General features: G+C 37.4%; 1 protein-coding gene across 5 annotated transcripts in view; it reads left to right on the top strand.

The window, feature by feature from the left end:
• LOC144017720 (protocadherin-9-like) overlaps positions 1 to 21,047 on the top strand; it is a 156,795-nt gene that overhangs the window by 58,245 nt on the left and 77,503 nt on the right. The gene's annotated exons all lie outside the window — the stretch shown is intronic.

Below are 21,047 nucleotides of genomic sequence, written 5' to 3'. Positions count from 1 at the left end.
CTCACAAGGGTGCTGCCGCCTATCTCAGCTGGCTTTGGGCAGTAGGCGGGGTATACCCTGGACTGGTTGCCAGCCAATCGCAGCTGTTCATTCTATTCACCAGTAAATCCTATCTATACCAACTAAAGTCTTTATTTAAAAAAAATAAATAATCAAATAAATAAATAAATAAATAAAATCAAACAAATATTTTATTTTCAATAAAGAAGGGTTCGGTGAATGCGCATAGGAAACTGGTGGGGTTCAGTACGTCCAACAAGATTAAGAACAACTCGAATATTCTTGGAATATTAGCTGGACTTGTCATGTTTATATCCCTGGTTATTTAAAATTGGGATATATTCTAAGTTAGAAAAGTTGACATGATCAATTCTAGTTTGTTTTGGGTCTAACATGGAGGGCAACATTTTGGGTTGTAACACCATGCTGTGGTAATGACAGGAAGTTGTTGTCCTGATTACAAGCCTGTTTTTTTTTTTTTTGATTACAAGCCTGTTTAATGCAGTGATGTTATGGTGAGAAACAACATAGTTTTAATTGATTCTGTTGCTTTGTTTACTATATTATCATGCCACAAATAGTCACAGTCACACGCTCACCTTGTGTCATGCTTGTAAGCAGAAAGTTTGTAATTTGTCTCACGCGCGCGCACACACTCACACACCCTCGCCAAAGCGTTTGTGATTCTTAGTTCTCTAGAGTTGCAATCTGAATATAAAGCAGGATCACAAACACACAACAACACAAACACAGAACTGTGCCTGTAACCAAGAGAAGCAATTTCATATTACGGTGACGCCAATCCTCATGTTGACACTTCACACTTGTTTGCTGCACACATGGAAACTTCAATTGTTTTTCAGGGGGCAAGAGCATTTCACAAATAGATCTTCAAACACTGGTGGAAATTTCAAACAAACCATACCTTCCAGGTAAATTAAATTAAATTTAAATAAATTGATAAAAAGACTTGTAATTTGTGCAATTGTCTTACAAACTTTTTGTTGATTTGATTTTAGATTACCATGCCTGACCAGGCAAGTCCATTGCTGGCTCATTATAAATTAGTTGCCATGTGCACACGAGTATAAAAAAAAAAAAGGTACGGAAATAATAATGTGAAACAATGCACTCAGTTACTGGCATTTTCCCACCAACTGCCAGTTGAGTGACTTGCAACTATTTCTGTTTCACTCCATCACTTATTTATGAATCTAAAAGCCAACACATATGAGGCCATTAAGCTTTTTAAGATGTTTTAGGTTCTCACTACTTCTGGATATACAATATTACTGTTAAATAATTCCTGATGGGAAAATGCTTGAGATGTGAACAATTTGAATAAGTCATTTTAATAATGGCCCCCAACCAGAACGAAGAACGTTTTATCAGCAGAAATGGAAAAAGATCAAATTCAAGTTAATGTTTGAAGGCGCTCTTTTAAAGACGCTACATTGAAAGATTATCATTTAAAATGTCATAATAAAAGCAGCAAACACCACAACACATTTCACAAACATTCTTGTTTGGACCTTGTGGACAAAATATTTCCACATTTTCGAATCTACTCAATGCGTGACTCAGTAAGTATCCCTCGAAGAAGAATGTACATATAAAAAGTCCATCCGGCATCTCATAAATGTTCAACTCTGAAGTTTATTGGTACCTCAAGAACTTATTAAACTAAATGCTCATCATCCATGCATTTTATTTGAATCAAGGACCACTCAGTGTGGTATCTTCTTGTTATGTTGTTGCTGTACAAGGTTATTAAAAAGCGAAGCATGTTTAGTCATTTGTTATCCTTGGCATTGTAATTAACTTGTTGGCTTCGGGCAAGGCCTACAGGTTGTCTGTGCAGTTCAGTTTGATAGGCCTGCCATAACTAGATCTGCACACCTCATTACCATAAAGGGTGCTAAAGACAGATGACTATAGGAGAGTCTTAAATATGAAGTGTTGCGTGGGATTTTTTTTCACTGTGTATTTGTAGTTTTTAATAGGTCAGGTAAGAAGTAATTCTAACATAGTCGTGTCAGCATGGTTTCACAGTTAATTTCATAATTTTGCATTCCAAATTGTGTAAAAATTGATACCAACCATATTTGTATCAGCACGATTATATTCAAAATTGGGCTTTGTCTGCATAATACATTTCAACAACCAGCCACGAGCAAAATTAATCTTGGCACAGCTGCTTTGCTCCCGAAATGGGCTTCTGAAGTTGCAGAAAGTACAAATGGATGGAGCAAGACAACATTTGGTAAGCAACTGTTTCAAAATAAAATAAAGTCAAGAAAATGGATGGATGGATGAATATTATAATTCCGCCATCTCTATAAAACAAAGTGGAAAGCGAATGGGGTGAGGATCACCCGGCTGGCATAATCAGCAAGTCAAGACAGCTTTATTTGTATAACATATTTCATACACAAGGTAACTTAATGTGCATTACATCATTAAAAGTACATTTAAAAGCATTTAAAAACAGTAATATGCCTCAAAACCTTCAATCATGTCATGCTAACGCTGTTTTAACACAAACGAGATATATTTGCATGAAGCCGTCACAAAAGGTTTATTCTCCCTTCTGCCTTTTACTATATGTCACTGGCATAGATAAATGATTTTTTAAGTATTATATATGGTCATTAATTAATAATTTTTCAAGTTATGTAAAATTGGATAATGTCCCATGGCATCATTGATAATCTCTTACAGCACACCAGAATGCTGGTTGAGAATCACTGCCCTTATAAACGTAATCACATTAGACTGTTGTAATGAATTTCACTACATGGCAGCTGCTGGACCCAGCCGGAGTTCAATTAATTTAGCCCCTACTAGTTTACTGTCTACATGAAAAAAGTAGCGCTCAAATGTATCCGGCCATTATAGATTTTTTTTTTCTTCTCTTGTTTGCACAGGCAGATGTGTAAGTAGCTGACAAGAGAGTTAAACACATAAAGCAAACAGCATTTATCCTCATTCTCCCAATTATTCCATACTGAAGGCCCATGCTATTTTTCTGCTGACATTTATTATTTTTTTTTTAGCTCAAGCTTTGGTTCATGACACACATACCCCCTGGGCTTCCTGTAAGAGAAGACTTGATTTGGCTAATTGGTACCAAAGTTGTTAATTGGGACAGTGGAAAGAAGAAATAGAGAATCTCAAGATACACTCTAGGGAAATTTGTTTGTTCAACCTCATTTTCTACCTTTACACATTGTTTATTTTTGTTCGATTCAGCCTGAGTGAAGACGTAACTATGTTGTGCTAACAAAAAGCCCCATAGAGAAAAGCATTACAAAAACAAAAATATTGGCTTAAAGTAATGCACATGAATTCATTTGATGTCTCAGTGCCTCATTGGAAATGTTTGCAATTTGTGTATCTCAACCATTTGTTAATTGTTCAAGAACTTTCCATCACTCTAATTTAACAACAATTTGTATTGGCTTCATAGTGATGCCAGTATAGACAGAAAAAAATGCCTGCAATTTGCATTGTTGATTGTGCAGTTCTGTCAGTAAAAGTCACAAAACAAAGCCCTCTTTGACTGTAATGGTGTCAAATTAAACAGTCACATAAGCAACCAGTGCAACATTTCAAAAGACAATATTTGGAGGAAATACTCAATGGCTGCCCTCAGATTATCTACAGATTTTTCGTTTTCTTTTAATTTCAAAATGTTTAAAGAGCCACAAACTTCCTGCTGCTGAGCAAAATCCTCATGCTATGAACCCTGGAAAATGCAAGTATCAAGTGTTTGACCATCATCAAACCCGCTACAGAGACAAAATCTGTGTGCCCAGGCGACAGCTGTTAAGGCAGCTTTTGATGTGTTACCCAGCATCGGAAAACCCATGGAGCTCAAATCTGGATATGAACAAAAAATCTTGACATGCATGACAAGCCCACGTGCAGTCAGTTATGAGTGTCTTTCCCCCCCAGGCTTTCTCATATGACCTGACTTGCCAAAATGTAGTCACTTTTGGATATTAAAAGCTATTGAAATTGAATACTGTTCAACATGATTAAAAACATAATGTGTATAGCTCCCTCAAGTTCAGGGGTCGACAAGTTTTAATACTCAAAGATCCATTTGAAACATCTTCCAGAGAAAATCCCACTAGGAGGCAATAATAATAATAATAATAATAATAATAATAATAATAATAATAATAATAATAATATCAATTATAATACAATTACATGTAAAACGGTTGTGCTTTGTATTTATGAAATTTGTTAACTGCTACAGATAATGCAACGAAAACATACTGACATATTTAACAAATTGGGAAAGAAAGACGCTTGGTTGACGCTTACTTTAAAATAAAATCATCTGTGTCTGAGTCCACATATTTATGAAATTAAAGCTGAATTATCAACTGGCAGCAAACCAAAAAATGCCATCTGCTTCTGTGTTACATCATTTCATTCCTTGTGGAGCGCACAGTCAGATGCCAGTCAGTCAGTTCATGCAGGATGAAGTATTCAAGTTGCCGTTTTCTTCACAACCTTTTCTTGACTTTGCTAATCCAGGTCAATAGCTCAATAAATTTTGTTGTCAAGTGATGGCAATTATGGTGCTTATTTTGTGCTTCCAATATGATTTAAAAAAAAAAATAATGCTACAAGACCACTTTAATCTGAAAATGTAGTCACTTAAAAAAAAATGACAGAGAGCTAGAGCAGAAGAATGCAAGAGCTGTTTGTGGATGTGGAGCCACACATTGACTCACACTGTTTGAGTCCGAAGATTTTGTAGCTTTATAGTCTGTAATTCACAAAGAGTTTGTGGAGGACAGAAGTTTTATTATTTGTGCAATACTGCAGTTTTTTAAAACAGGACACAATGTCGAAAGGATAACATAAAAAATGATAGATAAGTATGATTATTGTGAAGTTGATTACTTATTTTAGAGATTTTGAATTGTCATTTCAACTTACATTTGTGTTGTCCTTTTGGCCTGTACACATATATGTTATTGGATGAAATGAATTTGCATTGGCAAACAAGCTTACAGCTGAATAACACTCATTAGCCCTTCATGAGAGCATCCAAACAAAATCTGCTCAAGTTCAGTAATGAAAAATGGAGTGTAGAAAAAATATGATGGAAATTGGAGATTTAATAAATAAATGGACTATATATATATATGATATAAAAAAAAATACTTACATCTCCTGGGGTCAGCCTCTGTAGACTTAGTGGTCTATGAAGGCATCATTAACTGGCTTTATCAGCATATTGACCCCAAATCCAGGACCTGTGGGGCCTGACTATAGTGGTTCAGGCATAAGCGTATGAGTCTTGGTTGGATGAAATAAGACTTTGAAGTGGATTTTCTATTTGAACAATACTTCAGGGATTTTGAGTCATGCCCTTTTTTGTCTTTGAGGCTGTACAGTTGTGTGGGTAGAGAGTTATAGTTACTGAATCGATTGTTAAAAAAAATAAATAAAAAATACTCATGTTGCCGTTTTTTGCTTCTTCAGCTAGACTATTTACTGCATTTGGACTGCACATCACATGGTAGTATCAAACACATTGTTGAGACAACAAATAGGTTATTTTTCATTATTAATGTGTCTGGAAAATGTGTCCCTAGTTAATACTAGCTAGCACCAGGATTAACACGTCACATTGAGATGAATAAGAATAAATGTGACATAGTATGTCCATCCAGCCGTGGCAGGCGGGTTACAGCGTAGATTAGTTGGTAGCTATTCACAGGGCAAATATAGAAAAACATCTGTCCACATTCAAATTCACAACTACTGACAATTTATAGCAGCGGTTCATAACCTGGGTTTGATTGAACCCCAAGGGTTCGGTGAGTCAGCCTCATTTGTTATGATACTCCACTTGCTTGGCCAATTTTGGCTCCAGTGCTGCATTGCCTGGCCTATCTGTGCTACAGGGAATTCGGTGTGCTCAGTAGTCAAATTGTGTCTGTTGTAATGGTACGTCATGTGATTTCTTTATTATTGTAAGCCCTTCATACAATGTCGAGTAAAAAAAAAAAAAAAAAAAAAGTAGTTGGACGAATATGTGTTCTATGAATTCACATGTACAACAGAATGTATGGTGTTCCACAGGGTTCAATTCTGGGGCCTCTGTTGTTGTCATTGTACCTGCTTCCCCTGTGTTTCATCTTTGACAAACAGCTATGGTTGTTTTAAAGTGCTCTATAAATATAGAGTTGGGTGATAAGAGTTATTGTCCATACTGCATGATTTGCAATTCTAGTCCAGCACGACTAGCTTTCTAGCAAAACTAAAGGAACACTTCCTTAAGATGTATGGAGATGCAGAACACAAGAACACAACACTCTTTGAATGCAAGGTGACGAGAGAGATTTGTTGAAAAGGCTACTCTCCCGCTTCCTTTTGTTCATCAATAAACCTTATAGCTATGTCTTGAATTTGAAAATAAATAAATACTTAAATAAATAAATAAATAAATAAATAGATGGGTTTTTTTTTTCAATAAAGAAGAGTTTGATGAATGCAAATAGGAAGCTGGTGGACTTCAGTACCTCCTCATAAGGTTAAGAATCACTGATTTATAGTCTTCAATTAACCTAAAATGAACGATAAATATTTTTTGAAATTTTAAAGGAAACCCAAGGGAAAGCCAACACAAGCACAGGGGGAACATGCAAAAATGAAGGCCCCAGCCCATATTAGAATCCAGAACGTAACTCTCAGGCTGTATTCCTAGTGTTATGTTCTGGATTCTAATGTACTTATACTTGTAGAAGTAGTAAACATAAAACACTTTTGAAAATTGGAATTTGCTCATTTTTGTGGAGTGTGGACAGCCAGTAAGGTAGTCTTTTGGATAATCAAAATATTTCACTCACATTATAGCTGCGGTGCCTGAAGATAATGCATGTTTTCCTCCTATTTTTAATGCTAGCAAGCCTGCCATTGTACTATTCTAATGTACCTTTGTCTTTCTGTTTTATGTGTAATTGTTCTGAAAATCTGCAAAATGATTATTTCATTATAAATAAATAATAATAAAAGAAAGAAAATATGGCTTATCCTAATCGCAGTATATATTGTCATGACCTACTTTAGTTATGAAATTTAGACAATGTTAATCCTTGAACATAATGAAGAAGCCCATTCAGCATCATTGACCCATTTCAAGAAAAAATGACTTTTGCTTTGAAATGGTCTGGAAGCCATGCTGTCAGCCACATGCTGTACGCTGAAACAAATTTGCAGTACTATGCACAATAGCACTTTTAGAATGATCTTAATAATTACATTTTTCCAGTGTAGAATCAGTGAAGAAAGACACGTTTTAGACATCGTTCACTGGCAAGCTTTCTTTAGGCTTGAATCTGCACTTTTCATAAATTGAGGGCTTTTTTTTTTTTTTCAAATTAAATACTGTTTGTTGGTAGAATGCTGTCTTTGAACTAATCTAGTAGAATTACTATGAGTGTCTCTGTTTCATGAAGCATTGTCTAGAATTGTCAAGGGGGAGAATATCAAATGTGTTTTCTAACAACCCTTGGATCGTTTCATAATGGCAGTTGTAACCTTGAGCAGTCGAAACTGATAAATCCACATAGACTGTATTTTGATAGGATTAAGAACTTTATCTGCAATACTTCCACCGCACTGCATATACTGTACATATTTTGTATAAAAGGTTCAACAGACGGCAAGGCTAATTTCATAAGGCAAAATGCTATTCACAACTCAAAAGAAATTATGCTCAACAACACTTGGACGGCATTGGTGCAAACATTGCCTGTAAAGTCCGACCTTCAAAACAAAAGCATTGCAGTAACTGGATTCTTTAGTGTGTTGCGCCACTGTAAAAGGTGGTCAAGAATAAATTTTGTTGTCAAAATAGAAGCTACCAGCATCCATCGATAAATCCTTTTCGGTCTTACCTGCAGCTCAGAGAAAGGCTCCAGCTTTGCTACAACCTTGAACAAGATAAACTAAATAGAGGATGATGAAATTGAAGAATATTATTTTCACCCTAAAAACCAATTATGTCTTATATGCATTTAACAATAGCATAATAGTTATATATTTTTAAAATAGTTTTAATATATGAGATTTCACTTGTGTGTTGTATATTCATTTATTACACACTCTGTTGTCTGTGCTGATGTCTGATTGTTACTCTGCTGATGGCTCTAGCAGATGATTCTTCAATTTTTTCCCTCCCACCTTTGATTAGTCTTCTCGGCAGTTTTGACACCTACCGCTGTTCTCCAGCACTCAATTATGAAACTTTTTAAAAATAAGCGTTTTGATCTTAGATGTGGCACCTATTAGGGCTTGTCTCTGACAGTAACTCATAGCTTTACTTGCTGTGAAAAAAGGGGAAAAGATAAAGCAAGTATAATGGAAGGATTTGTGCAAAAAGAAGAAAAAGATCAAACAAGTACAATGGAAGGATTTGATTAGTTATGGCAAGATATTTTTAAAGCGTCTCTCTGTATGCAACTGAATAACCTATTTGATTGACTCTCATTAATACAGGGAGGAGAGTTTTTGAAAAGAAAAAACAGCAAAATGGGTTAAGTAGAAGCAATACATTTGAGTTTGGCTGCTACATATGTATGAACAAGCAGTATACAGTTTGAGCGGAATGGGGGAAACCAGTTGAAGGACCTCTGCAACATTAAACATTGTGCAGAGGTTGTCCTCTGAATGGAATTTTAACATTTAAAATGCAGTTACTATGTTTGTCTTTTCAGCATGCATTTCTAAAATCTTGGTGGGGAAAAATACAGGAAAACAATCACCCCCCACCCCCCACACCAACCCCTTCCTACTGTGGCTTGTTTAATCTTATATTCAAGGTGAAGCTGACTGGTGCAGCCTGCTCCCTTGATTTCCCTTTTTTTTTTCTTGATTATGTGAATGGCTTTGTGTTGAATATATTTCATGGCTGAATGGGTTTGCCTAAGACAGACAAGTTGCTTCAAAGTCCTCAAAATCCTCTACCATAGCTTTTACTTATTAGCGTTATGACTACAGGAAAGGCCATTTCACAGAAGATTTAATATGTATCATTTGAGGCCCTGATTAGCCGTAAGTGATGAATAACTAAATTATGTAGTTTTTATATGAAAAGTAGAACAGGCATATTTCTGGTTCACAGGCAATATTGGGCACTTTTTTTTTTTTTATTATTATTATTGGACCATGGTATATTCCTAAAATAACATTTCATACAGGCTGCAATACTTCTTGTGCTTGTCTGCTTTGTACATCTTACTTTCTTAGAGTGGGTATATTGTTGCTCTGACAAGGCAGGAGCAATAATTCAAAGAGAAGTAGTGGGAAGTGGTGTCACTAACGCGAAGGATATGGAAGTAAGAGAATGTTCAAGGTACGGTGGGGAAAAAGATAATCATTTAATTTAAAAAAAAAAAAGGTCTTTATTTAATATGCAAGGTTGTCATTGCAGTAATAAGGACCATAATTTTTCAAAGACAAAGTGAAAACAAACATAAGCACACATTTCGAGGACAGCAGATGACCGGAATCTTGCAAACTCAACATACGTTTTGCTGTGCCAACAACAACAACAACAACAACAACCACCACTCACGAATCATCAAGGACAAAGACCACTGACATAAACCAACACCAACAATGAACGGCAAGGACAGAAAGAAAAAGGAAACTTAAATACAAACAACTGACAAGATGAGAGACACCTGGACAAGACGCAAGTGCATGGGGGAGCTGATTGGATGACACAGGGGATTGACAAGCACAGGTGGACACAATAAAACTTAGGGATACATTGAAAATATGACAGAGAATCAAAACCAAAGTCCGCAAAACACTGAACATGAGATTAACTACATCATAGAATGCCCAAAGCATCTTACAAAATCTGGCATTCACTTATTTCAAAATGTATCGGGAGAGTACGAGGTTAGAAGCAGCTTCTGCCAGAAAAGTTCTTTTTTTTTTAGTATAAAACGGCTTACTTTAACCAGGATCCCGTAGGTTAGGAGCATTGTGTATTGATCTATTTATGGTTTATACTACAACTATAATCACTTTTCAGGTGACCAATGCTCTCATCTCTGAGAAGAGTGGTCATCCACTTTACTGCGGAGGCAGCTGCTGCCTTTTGCTGAAGGAACTGCTTAAAGCTGCCATTGCCTGATGCACAGGCTGCGTAAAAAACAGCACATGGAAGCAATAGATCTGAATAGAAGCAAAATTTGCCATTTCAGTATTCAAGCAACAAGACAAAAATGTATGATAACTGCTGACTATAGGCCAGGTACACAGGACACTGCTCAGAATGAAAATTACACTACACATTATTTCTTGGTATATTGCATTATTTATGGGCCTAACAATAGTGTCAGTACATTCCCACAGCTGCACCAAGATAACAAAATGTGCAAGGTATGTAGATTGTGATTTATTTATGAGTTTGTACAGCATTATGCACACATTTGACACCTGGACATTCTTATCATTTTTACACAAAACCAATGTGTGATTCTGCTTGTTTGCTACTTTAATGACAATAATACAATACAGTAGTAGTAGTATAACTTATTTTGGAGTTGAAATTATGATTGTATATAATGAAAAAGAAAAAGAATGACTTACAGCAAGTGAAGACTAGACCAAAGGGGATGCCAAGAAAATGGCTAAAACAAGCAGGATCTCACAATGACAACTCAGAAGTTACCTTACTCGGAGAAGAAACGCAGGAAATAAACCAACCTAAGCAGCTATAAACAGGAGTGAGACAAAATGCAGTTCACCAGACAGCAGAATACAAGAATGCTCTTTTGTCTTTCTGGTGTGGACATTGAGCTGAAAAAGGGGCCTGATTTCACATAGAATCCAGGTATACTGTGGAAAAATACTGGCAATATCTTCAGTCAGTCAAATATTCTAATCCAGGCTTCCCCAATGCTGGTCCTCGAGTACCGGAGTCCTGTTGGTTTTAGATGTTTCATATAATCATCTTGAGCTTTAGAATCATGTATACTGTAATGGTTACATACTGTATAAAGCAAAACAAAAAACATTTGTTCAGAATGAAGGAATAAAGACGCTACTCACAAAAAGGTAGAGATGCAGGATTTGGCTATCGGGTGAAATTTCAGGATGAACCTAAAATGCACTAGACCCTCGACAGGTGAACTTATTTGGACCTTCTGTAACTTTTGAATGCGCACGCACGTTCAACTGTTCAGTGTTACAGAACTTTTTGCACAACTCGCCGTTCTCTAACAAGCAGCTGAAAGGCGAAGTTAACAATAGTTGAGCATCTGCAGTCAAAGTTTTTCAGAAGTTTAAAGTAAATTCACCTGTCAAGGTTATAGTGCATTTGGGTTCATTTTGAAATTTATCCCAAAACCCCCTAACTTATACACCTAACTTTTTTTGTCAGTAGTTGTCAGTTTGTCAGTATTGTGTCAGCACAACTTGAATCATGGTGTTTATCCTGTCTTGTAGCATTTTTTCAATAGTACTGTAGTAGTCATCGTAATAGTAAAGACATTTAATATATTATTGTAAGTAATTGATGATCATAATTCTGTCCATAAGTAGATGTCAAAGCTTACTCATATGAACTCATGTTTGGAATATTACAAATCATTGTTTGATTGATTGAGGTCAAATAATATGTTTTTTTTTTCTTTTCCATTCAGACCTAATAAAGGCACCGTCACTTTGTGCTGGAACAATTTAATCCAAGCTAAATGATTTCACTCTCTCCCTCAGTCAAGAAATGACCTGTCACATCAAAAATATGTTTATATACTTCTGTTTCCGCAATTACATTTAATTGACTCATGTAATCACTTCCTGGATTATGTTCTCCACAAACTGGATTTTTCAGATTGAAGTCTATAGATTTATGGATTTGGCTGTCGCCACAGGGAGGTGGTCTGAGTTAAAGAATCATTGCAATTTCCACCGGACGTATTTCCCATGAGTCATTGCGGCTCAACGGGTCAAGCATGACTTGCACTTGCACTTGTATTGAAGATTCCGGGAAATTGAAAATCCAATTTTGAAAAGGCAGTTCTGGACAAACCCACCGGAAACAACTTCTCCCATTAACAGGAGTGCTTAAAATGCTTGAGTGTGTGTTTCTGTGTAATGTACTTTGTTGCTTGTTTCTTCTTTTGAGCTGTAACTCAACATAACAGAATCAAAAGCTGGCAGGATCTTTGCCAAAAAAAGAAGATGAATAAATAAAATGGCAGCTAAACTTGATGACATTTTATTATCAGGTTTAGGGACTTACTGACAACTACTGTAAGTGAATGAATCTGTTAAGTGAATAAATCATCTCAATATGTAATAATTTTGATGTTTTATGCTTTAAGGCACTGTTGACCTTTATTCACTGCCAAGACTCTCATCTTTACCTGATCTGTAACAAGTGCTGTCGTTTGCAATTTTACAAAATATGCCTCCTCCTCTTTAACACACATTTAAATCCACAAAAAAACTCCAAAGTGCCTTTTCAGTGTTTTCATTTCACAATTATATGCACCGTACAACTCCGAATAAGGAACACAATTGCTGTACGTACATGTACAGGCGGATAATATAGCAACAGTCACAGGTGTATATTTTCTTACTAATCCGTGAAAAGTTATATTAACTCATTTGCTCCCAATAACGTGTAAATACGTTTTTTTTTTATGTTTTTAGTGTCCCAAAGACGTATTTATACGTTTTTTTGCTAAAGCATACAGAAGGCTTTGATGCAGCCTCTCAACTGCAAAGAACGGTTGCAGAAATGGTAGTTATTACACAAACGGCCAGCAGGGGGCAGCAGAGCAAAGGAGATCAACCAGTGCCATGTTGAAAAAAAGCTAAATTACTTAGAATTTTAAATAGATTTGTGAAAATTGATGAAACTTAGCTCTCTTCTAATGCTAATTGCTGCAAAACGGAAAGAGGTAGAAACGTTTTTTTCCTGATAAAAGAAGAGACTTTGATCTTTCTTTTGATAGGTTCCATGCTTTTATAGCAATTGTACACAATATTCTGTGGGCCTTGCAAAATCAGTCAAAATTCAGTAAAACAGCCGGGAGCGAATGGGATTGCTTCTGTGAAAATGGCTGGGAGTGAATGAGTTAACAGAGGCGGGCATTTGCGTCATTGCCAATTGTTCGCCTTTGGACGGGTGCTTCCGCATTTCCAGCGAGTGCTTTATGACGCAAAGCATCGAAAAATGACACGGCCTGAGGAGACCCGTCTGTATTGACCCGGATCGACGAACGTTAACCTGCTTCCATCGGTGTTCAGTCCGTGTATTTATTCGAGGGTTCACTCATAAAACACTCACCGAAAATGCGGAAGCACTCGCCCAAAGGTGAGCATCCATCAATGACGGGCCGACATAACGACCAAAGTGCCCACCTCTGTATAATAAAGCTCAATTGCCACTTTCTTCTTCTTCTACTCTTTTTTTTTTTTTTTTTTTTTTTTTTTAAATCTACATAAGTGGTAACCTCCATGCATGCACTGTACACATAGAAGGAAATTATTTTTATATAATTATTTTATTGATATTATTGTAATGTTTAATTTTACTTGTGACTAATTTATGTCTCAGTTATAAAATAATTATGATTATTATTTTTTCCCTCCTTAATCGCACCCCTATTATTTTGATCGCTAGATCTTTTTAATGAGGTCTCGTTCCCAAGTTCCCTATAGGCGTTTCCTCCGTAGCATGTAATCTCCTTGCTAAGAGGGTTGGCTGTTCTGCTCTGCTGCGTATATACATTTTGTAACCGTAATCAAAACTGACAAATTCTCATTGTCTTAAAGAGGAAAATCTACTACTTACTATTTTATATGTGTATCCCATTCATGTCCTTAGCCCTGTTGCAGCGTTAGTCGTTTACATTCTATTTATGTGCTGAAACTTTGTTTCCTCATTTGTTTCTTTGTTCATCTTGCTTCTCTCTGTGTACTTGCTACATGCCTGATGGATGCAGCTCTAATAACCACTGAAGGATGCTTTCAACATTTTTTTTTTTTTATCTTCCCCTTGACTTATATATACCACTGGGAGCTGTAAGGGCTACCATGTGAGGATCAAATGCAATAAAGTATTCTTAGAGAGTTTGTATTTCCCAACATTTTCAGTGAGAAGGAACAGTATTTAAGGAAAGGGGGTCATGATAAATTGGCCTTGTATTCTTTGTGAATCACTCGAGACTTTGAAGCGTTTCTAAGTTTCGTATTACTGTTTGTTGCCTTCAAACCGCAATGTGCAGGGCCCATTAAAAAATAAAATAAAATGTCAGTGGCATCAACATTGCCATTTGAAACTATACAGTAGAGTATCCCTATGTTGGGGGTTTCATGTGATCACTCAAAGTCTTTAGTATCTTCAAAGTTGTGTAAATATGTTACAGCTTTGCATCCAGTCCACTTGTTTTTCTGGAACACTGAAATATTTGTCTTTCATTATGTGCTTTGTAACTTTAAATGGAGAAACTAACTGTACAAGAAGTTGCTTGTTGACGCTCCATTTTGGCACATAAGTATTGTATACTGTTAGATGTAAATGGGAATGTAGCTATATAATTCACATTTACTCTTCATAAACTGGTCAGAAAGGCTTGCTTTTTTTTTTTTTTTTGCTTTATTTTGAAAAATTGTGCCTATTACAAAATAGACCAGGGGTGGAAAAACTCGGCCCTTGAGGGCGGGAGTCCTGCAGGTTTTGGAGGTTTCCCTGCTCCAACACAGCTAATTCCAATCAATGGGATCGTTATCAGATTTATGCAGAGCTTGCTGATGAGCTGATAATATAACAGCAGTGTTAGAGAAGGTAAACATCCAAAAACCTGCAGGAGTCCGGCCCTTGGGGGCTGAGTTTGCCCACCCCTGGTATTGACGGTATGACACTTGTCTCCATACTGTTAGTGTGTTAGACTGTACGGATTACTAGAACAGTAGAAATCATTTGCTTCATTTGTCTAATAGGAGTGGTGCAATATGTTCCACATTTAAGACATGTTTTATCAATTGAAACATTACAACAAGCATTGTATGAATGCAAAGAGAAACATTTACACAGCCACTACTGTTAAACAAAACAAGAGTTTTCACAATCATTTAACAGATTCAAACTGACTGAAAGATGTGGGACTCACAGTCATGTACCATGATGTAACGACATCGTCAAGTCCTTTCTTTGTTCTGTTGTAAACAATTCACACACAGTTTTGAAGACTTTGCCATTTTCCATTCATTCATTGAAAGTTCTCAATCATTACATAAATGTTAAGACTACTTGCGCGTTCTATTAGATTGCAGTGAAAATTATTAAGCATTTTATCAGTTTACGAGCAGCCTTTTCTTCAAGCCTCATCAGAATGGTTTAGGTTCTTGCACTGTAATTCTTACATTTCAATGAATAATGGAAGAGACTTTCAGAGCGAAGGTGCATCATGCACTTCTGAAGCCCATGGTTCCCAATTAGGAGTGTGGATTGGTGCCAGAGCACATGTTTTTTTCCACTGTATTTGCTGGCACTTTTGAGACATACCCTCCTGAAGAATTAATGAGACCAGCAAACAAAGCAGTACTTGCCAGAGATATTTCATGCTGCCTTCACAAGTTTGCCACTGTGTAGCAAGAGATTGTCACATCGCATGCCCATACGCAGCTGGTTCTCTAAATGGCTGAGGGAGCAGCATCCATTTATATCTGCAACATCTTTCTAACCGCTTTGTTTCGTGATAGCATCGACCACTTCAATACAAAAACACTCAAAAGTGATCACTCTTTAACTGATTTCTCATTCGAAACTAAATCAACTTTTATCGTTTTAGAAGCCAATTTACTGACTTAACTTTAAAATGCCTCAAGGCATTGCAGTCTTTTTCATTTTTGTTTACTGATTAAGCAAGATCTGTTAAGAGAGGAGCGATAGCATATTCAGTGGGGTGGCCGGGGTGAGACCAGATGCACATTCAATGTAGCAGTTTCTTGCAATTAAGGTAACACACTTACTAAGTACATTACAAGATTTCCAACCTCCTATATTATACTATTCTGACAGTCCATGTTTGGCATATCCCATTTTTGAAATATCAGGGACACGAGCAAAACAGCCATTTAATCACGGACACATGCAGGCAAACTGATAAACAGCCATTTAAGAGTTCGTTGAAGAAATTGCAAACATTTATCAAAGCCCTCCAACACACCTTACCTATTACTGTTTCTTACAATAGCTGTATTCTGTGATTAATGTGGTAGGTGGAAAAGAGATTCCCAAACTCATCTAAGCCCAATGAATTTGCTTGACTTGACTCTACAGTTTCAAGAATGCTCAGTCTGTCATCATCCACGACTATATGTCAATATGACGTGGATATCAAAATGTCTCTACACACTCAAATTTCAAATGCCAGGTTTTTGTGATGTAAAAACTGAGAAAAAAACAATTCACTTTATACTTTATTTAACATTAATATGACCTCTAAGGGGCGGCACGGTGGATGACTGGTTAGCACGTCTGCCTCCCAGTGCTGAGAGCATAAGATCGAGTCCGGGCTTTGGCCTTACTGGGTGGAGTTTGCATGTTCTCCCCGTTCCTGCGTGGGTTTTCTCCAGGTACTCAGGTTTCCTCCCACAGTCTAAAGACATGCATGGTAGGCGATTTGAACACTCTAAATTGTCCGTATTGGCTGGCAACCAGCTCAGGGTGTACCCTGCCTACTGCCCATAGCTGGCTGGGATAGGCTCCAGCGCTCCCGCGACACTTGTGAGGAACAAGTGGTCATGAAAATGGATGGATGGATGGATGGATGCCCTCTAACACGTACAAATTTATTTCTCCTTCGTAAATATTTTGTTTATTGACTGTACATGTAAGAGGAACACATTCATTTTTTTTTAAATCATTTCAGATTGTCTACTTTTTTTTTTTTTAGATCACAAAATATATATATATATATTTTTATTTTATCGCAAAGACCTGGTATTCGAACCGCAAACTCCAATATAGGAGATGAACTTGGCAAACAGGGGGCTTGCTCTGACTCTCTGAGGGGAAGTTGGCATATCACCATCTCTCCCTGTCTGTAAGGCCAGCTGAGGTACAAGAGAGTCTTGTACCTTAGCTGGCCTCTTCTTGCTATCGTTACAAAAAAAACACACAAAAAAAAAACACTATATACTGTATGTTGTCTTTTTCATTTTCCCCCTCTGGCATTGTGGCATACAGTAATACACAAAGATGTGCAATAACTGTAACAGAACAGGCAAGGCAATGTGAATAAAATAAATATGCATGCTACACATGCAGCACACAGGTTAGCGCTGTAATTGAAAAGCTAATACCGTATTTGTAAAGCTAACCCCTTCACATGCTATACACTCTTTCACAAATGATCGTTAAACATACCAAATAATTTACTTTCACATTATAATAACACTTATCTGTTTTAAGCTCCAAACAAAATGTCCTTTTTTTTTCTGAGTTTAGGGTGACCAGATTTGACAGTTCAACAGAGCTAAACAAGGCAATATACTCACCATTATCCAAGCTTTTTTTTTTTGCTCTGTCCCGATACTGTAGCTATTGGAAGCTGGCTGTGCTGTATACCTCGCGCTGGTCCCGCATTATAACATTGTAAATATACCGCTAGAAATCTCACCTTGCGTTGTCTGATCACAGCCTGTCTGAGTGGTGACCACAGTGGGTAGTAGGACTACATTTCTCATGATTTTTAGATGCATAAGCTTGAAGTAGCTCTAGTTCCAGTCACTGCATGCCTACTACCGATTAGACCCAAATGCCAATGTTAATTTGGAAGTAATTTGGAAGGAATTTAACATTTAAATTTCCTTTTAATTGGATTTAGCTATTGTAAGAATTGCTATGACAACTGTGTGAGTGACTTACACAAGGCAAACAAAAATCAGGGGCAAAACAATGGGGTTGGCAAAATCTGCTGGGACACAGGACCCAAGGCTCAAAACACGATTGTCCCAGCCAAAACGGGATGTCTGGTCACCCTATTCTAGTTGTCATTTTTTTCTATTTATTTATTTTAACCATTCCGTAGTCATAGCAGAACTAATGAAACTCAAACTTTAACATGCTTTCTTGGTATCTTGCAGCTGTAGAGAACCATTTTGGCCCTTCAAAGAAAGTTATTCCTGACAAGGAAATATGACAAGAACACATACATGATGGGGGTGGCCGGGGTTCAGACACCCATCCCAGGTCACCCCCTCGGTCAGCCCCTGCCGTATACAAAAGAAAGGAAGCAAAACATCTTAGGCTTTCTACCCAATATGAGCTGCTCCCACAGTGCATATTACCAAGCATGTAGCCTCAAATGCATTGTGATGAAACTGGAGAAGAAATTGTGTTTTTGCCAAATGTTCATGCTACCCCATGCCAAGATGTTACTTTGGTCTTCATACTACATCCACATTGCATGACGTTTTATTTCCTATTGTTTTTGTCTGAATATTGCATGATACCACCTGTAGTCCAGCCCACTATAACAATGCCTCCATTAAAAGCATTTGTGTGTTCATTTGCCTGGTGGCCATAAAATTTTAAAACCCTCAAATCATTATTTAAGAATTGAAGGAAAAATACTCAAAACAACACGGTTGCAGAAAAATAGTGAGCTATAAATCTATACTGTACCTTGTATTTTGTTCCCCCCCTATTAATTTGAACATAGAGTGGCACTTTGTTTTGGTGTGTGTTAGGAATAATGTTCTGCAAAGCAAATATAAAACAGTGGCACTCAGCTGCATGTGCAGTTATTAAGAGGCTGGTGATTGTCAGACATGCACAGTCAAACACTTTTCATAAAGCCAATAAGACAATTAATATGCTCTTTGAAGCAGGCAAATGGGCTGCACCAGCAAACGCTGACACACAAAATCCTATACAATTTCTCTCTTGATCTAATAACATAGGAAGTCATTGAGCACATTGTAAAACATCTAGATTGTTTATTGAAGCCAGTCTTTAAAGCTATAATGGTTTCAATTACAGTGGTGTAAATTAATGACCACATTTCTTCTTGTTTTATCATGCTATAAACAATAACAAACACTAGAAATTGTGATTTGGAAGGCCCATTTGCTCGTTGGCTCTACAGCAAAGCAACAGCTTGGCCATGCAACATATTTTCTCTCTGTGAATATTAAATGTTTATACTTCAGCTTGCCCAACTTCATGTGAAATCTGTCCAGTGTCCTTGGGCATCCTACAGAGGTCAGCTTTCACAGGTTTGTCTCATTTTTTACCCCCTCTCATTCTTTGGCTGTCTTGTTCAAAGGCCTGCACTCGTTCAACAGCCATGGCAAGGCAAATAACGGAGTCGCTTTTGTAGGTCGGGCAAATTACACGACATGTCATGTTGGTGGTGTCGCAGGTAGCAGGGCCCATGGGAGATTTACTGGCTTTAATTACATTTCTCTTGCTGGCCGTTGAGGAGAAAGGAATTAAATGGGACTGTTTTCTTAATCAGCTCTCACTCTGTGTGTAACCGCCCTGGCTTTCCAAATGAAAAAGTGCATTGATGCGTAAAGTCTATGCTGCATCCAGTCATGCTTATGCGGTAAACAATAGCGCATGGTAGTGCATGCGTACGTGCGCGCGTGTGTGAGTGTACAAGTGGATTCAAGTTTGGAAGATGGACTTCTCAGTGGGCTTTGCTTTATGCGAAGAACTGGCTGGAAATGTGTTCCTGTTGATTGCTGTCCTTGGATAGTGAACAGATGCTGGCAATGGTGTGGTGGCAGTAAAACATTTTCAGCATGAGGAACATGAACCCTCTGTGTGGGCACAAAACCGTGATTATGCAGAGCGGCCAATAGCTAACAAATGTGGAACAAAATTTTTGTTGAGTTAGTTCTGACAGTTTTTTAACAAATTTGGGGGTGCGGAATCCAAAACTGACGTCAAATTGCTTGTGTTAAAATAAAACTGATGAAATAGTTGCCCGATTTGAAAACTAACTAACTTAGCTCAATTGTGACTGCACAAACAGGTTGCCAAAAAGCTGTTGAGTCCAATTGTAAATACCTCTTCTTACTACAGCTAAATAAGTTAGCTGTGGAAAAAAAAAAAAACTTGATGTGCTTGGCGTTACACAAGAAGGGTGATGCAGTGCATTTGTGGTTTGCATTTCTGCCTCACAGTCGAGAAATTCTGGGATCAAATCTGAGCTCAAACCTTCCTGGGGCTTGCTTGTTACTGTGTTGGAATGGATCTCCCCCATTGCCAGAAGTCATTTGGGATGGATTTTAATTAAATTGATAATTAAAACTATATGAAAAGTCACTCTTTATCTCAAATTCTAATTTGTATTCTAACCACTTATTTTTTCCCCATTGTTCTTTCATTTCATTTTCCATTCTGCCCTTCTGTGTCAGTCTTGCTTTGCTTCAGCATTCATTTTTTTCCCCTCTGGATGCACTTGGAGATAGCCAAGCTACAGCTGAGAATTTACTGCCCCATCAGATGCTTCTAATGTATAAAGTAGAGCATAATGGCTATTGAACAGGAAAGAGTTATGATGCAAGGTATTTATACCCTTGGCCCCTGAGTCCGATAACATGATATTGAGATTGAGCTGCCCGCCAAGCAAAGGGTGAGTCGAGGAATGCTGGACATTCCACACACACGCACAGACACAAAGGCAGAACAGGGAACGGGACCTCAAAAATGAAATAGGACTAGCGCTGTCAGTGTAAGATAAGACAGTCCAGAGGTAAGGTACCTTATTAATCCTGATGTATTATGACATGGTAATGTCATAGGTCATGAAAGATGTGAAGGATGAAGACTTGACCTTTAATCCAATGACTGTAGTTGAGGTTAAATTAGATGAGGTTTGCCCTTGTTCCCCAGAGAAGAAAAGATGTGAAAGCCAATAAAAGTTAAAACTCATGTGGGATTAGGCCAGCGATGGACTCTGGTGTGTGGTTCTGTGCGTACTGTGCATGTGTGTTTACTCGCAGTGGAGGTGTGTTTGGGAGTGTTTGTA

Source organism: Festucalex cinctus, chromosome 4, assembly GCF_051991245.1.
Source record: "Festucalex cinctus isolate MCC-2025b chromosome 4, RoL_Fcin_1.0, whole genome shotgun sequence".
Classification (NCBI taxonomy): domain Eukaryota; kingdom Metazoa; phylum Chordata; class Actinopteri; order Syngnathiformes; family Syngnathidae; genus Festucalex; species Festucalex cinctus.
Note: the sequence above shows the minus strand (reverse complement) of the source record. Positions and strands in the feature narration are given on the sequence as shown.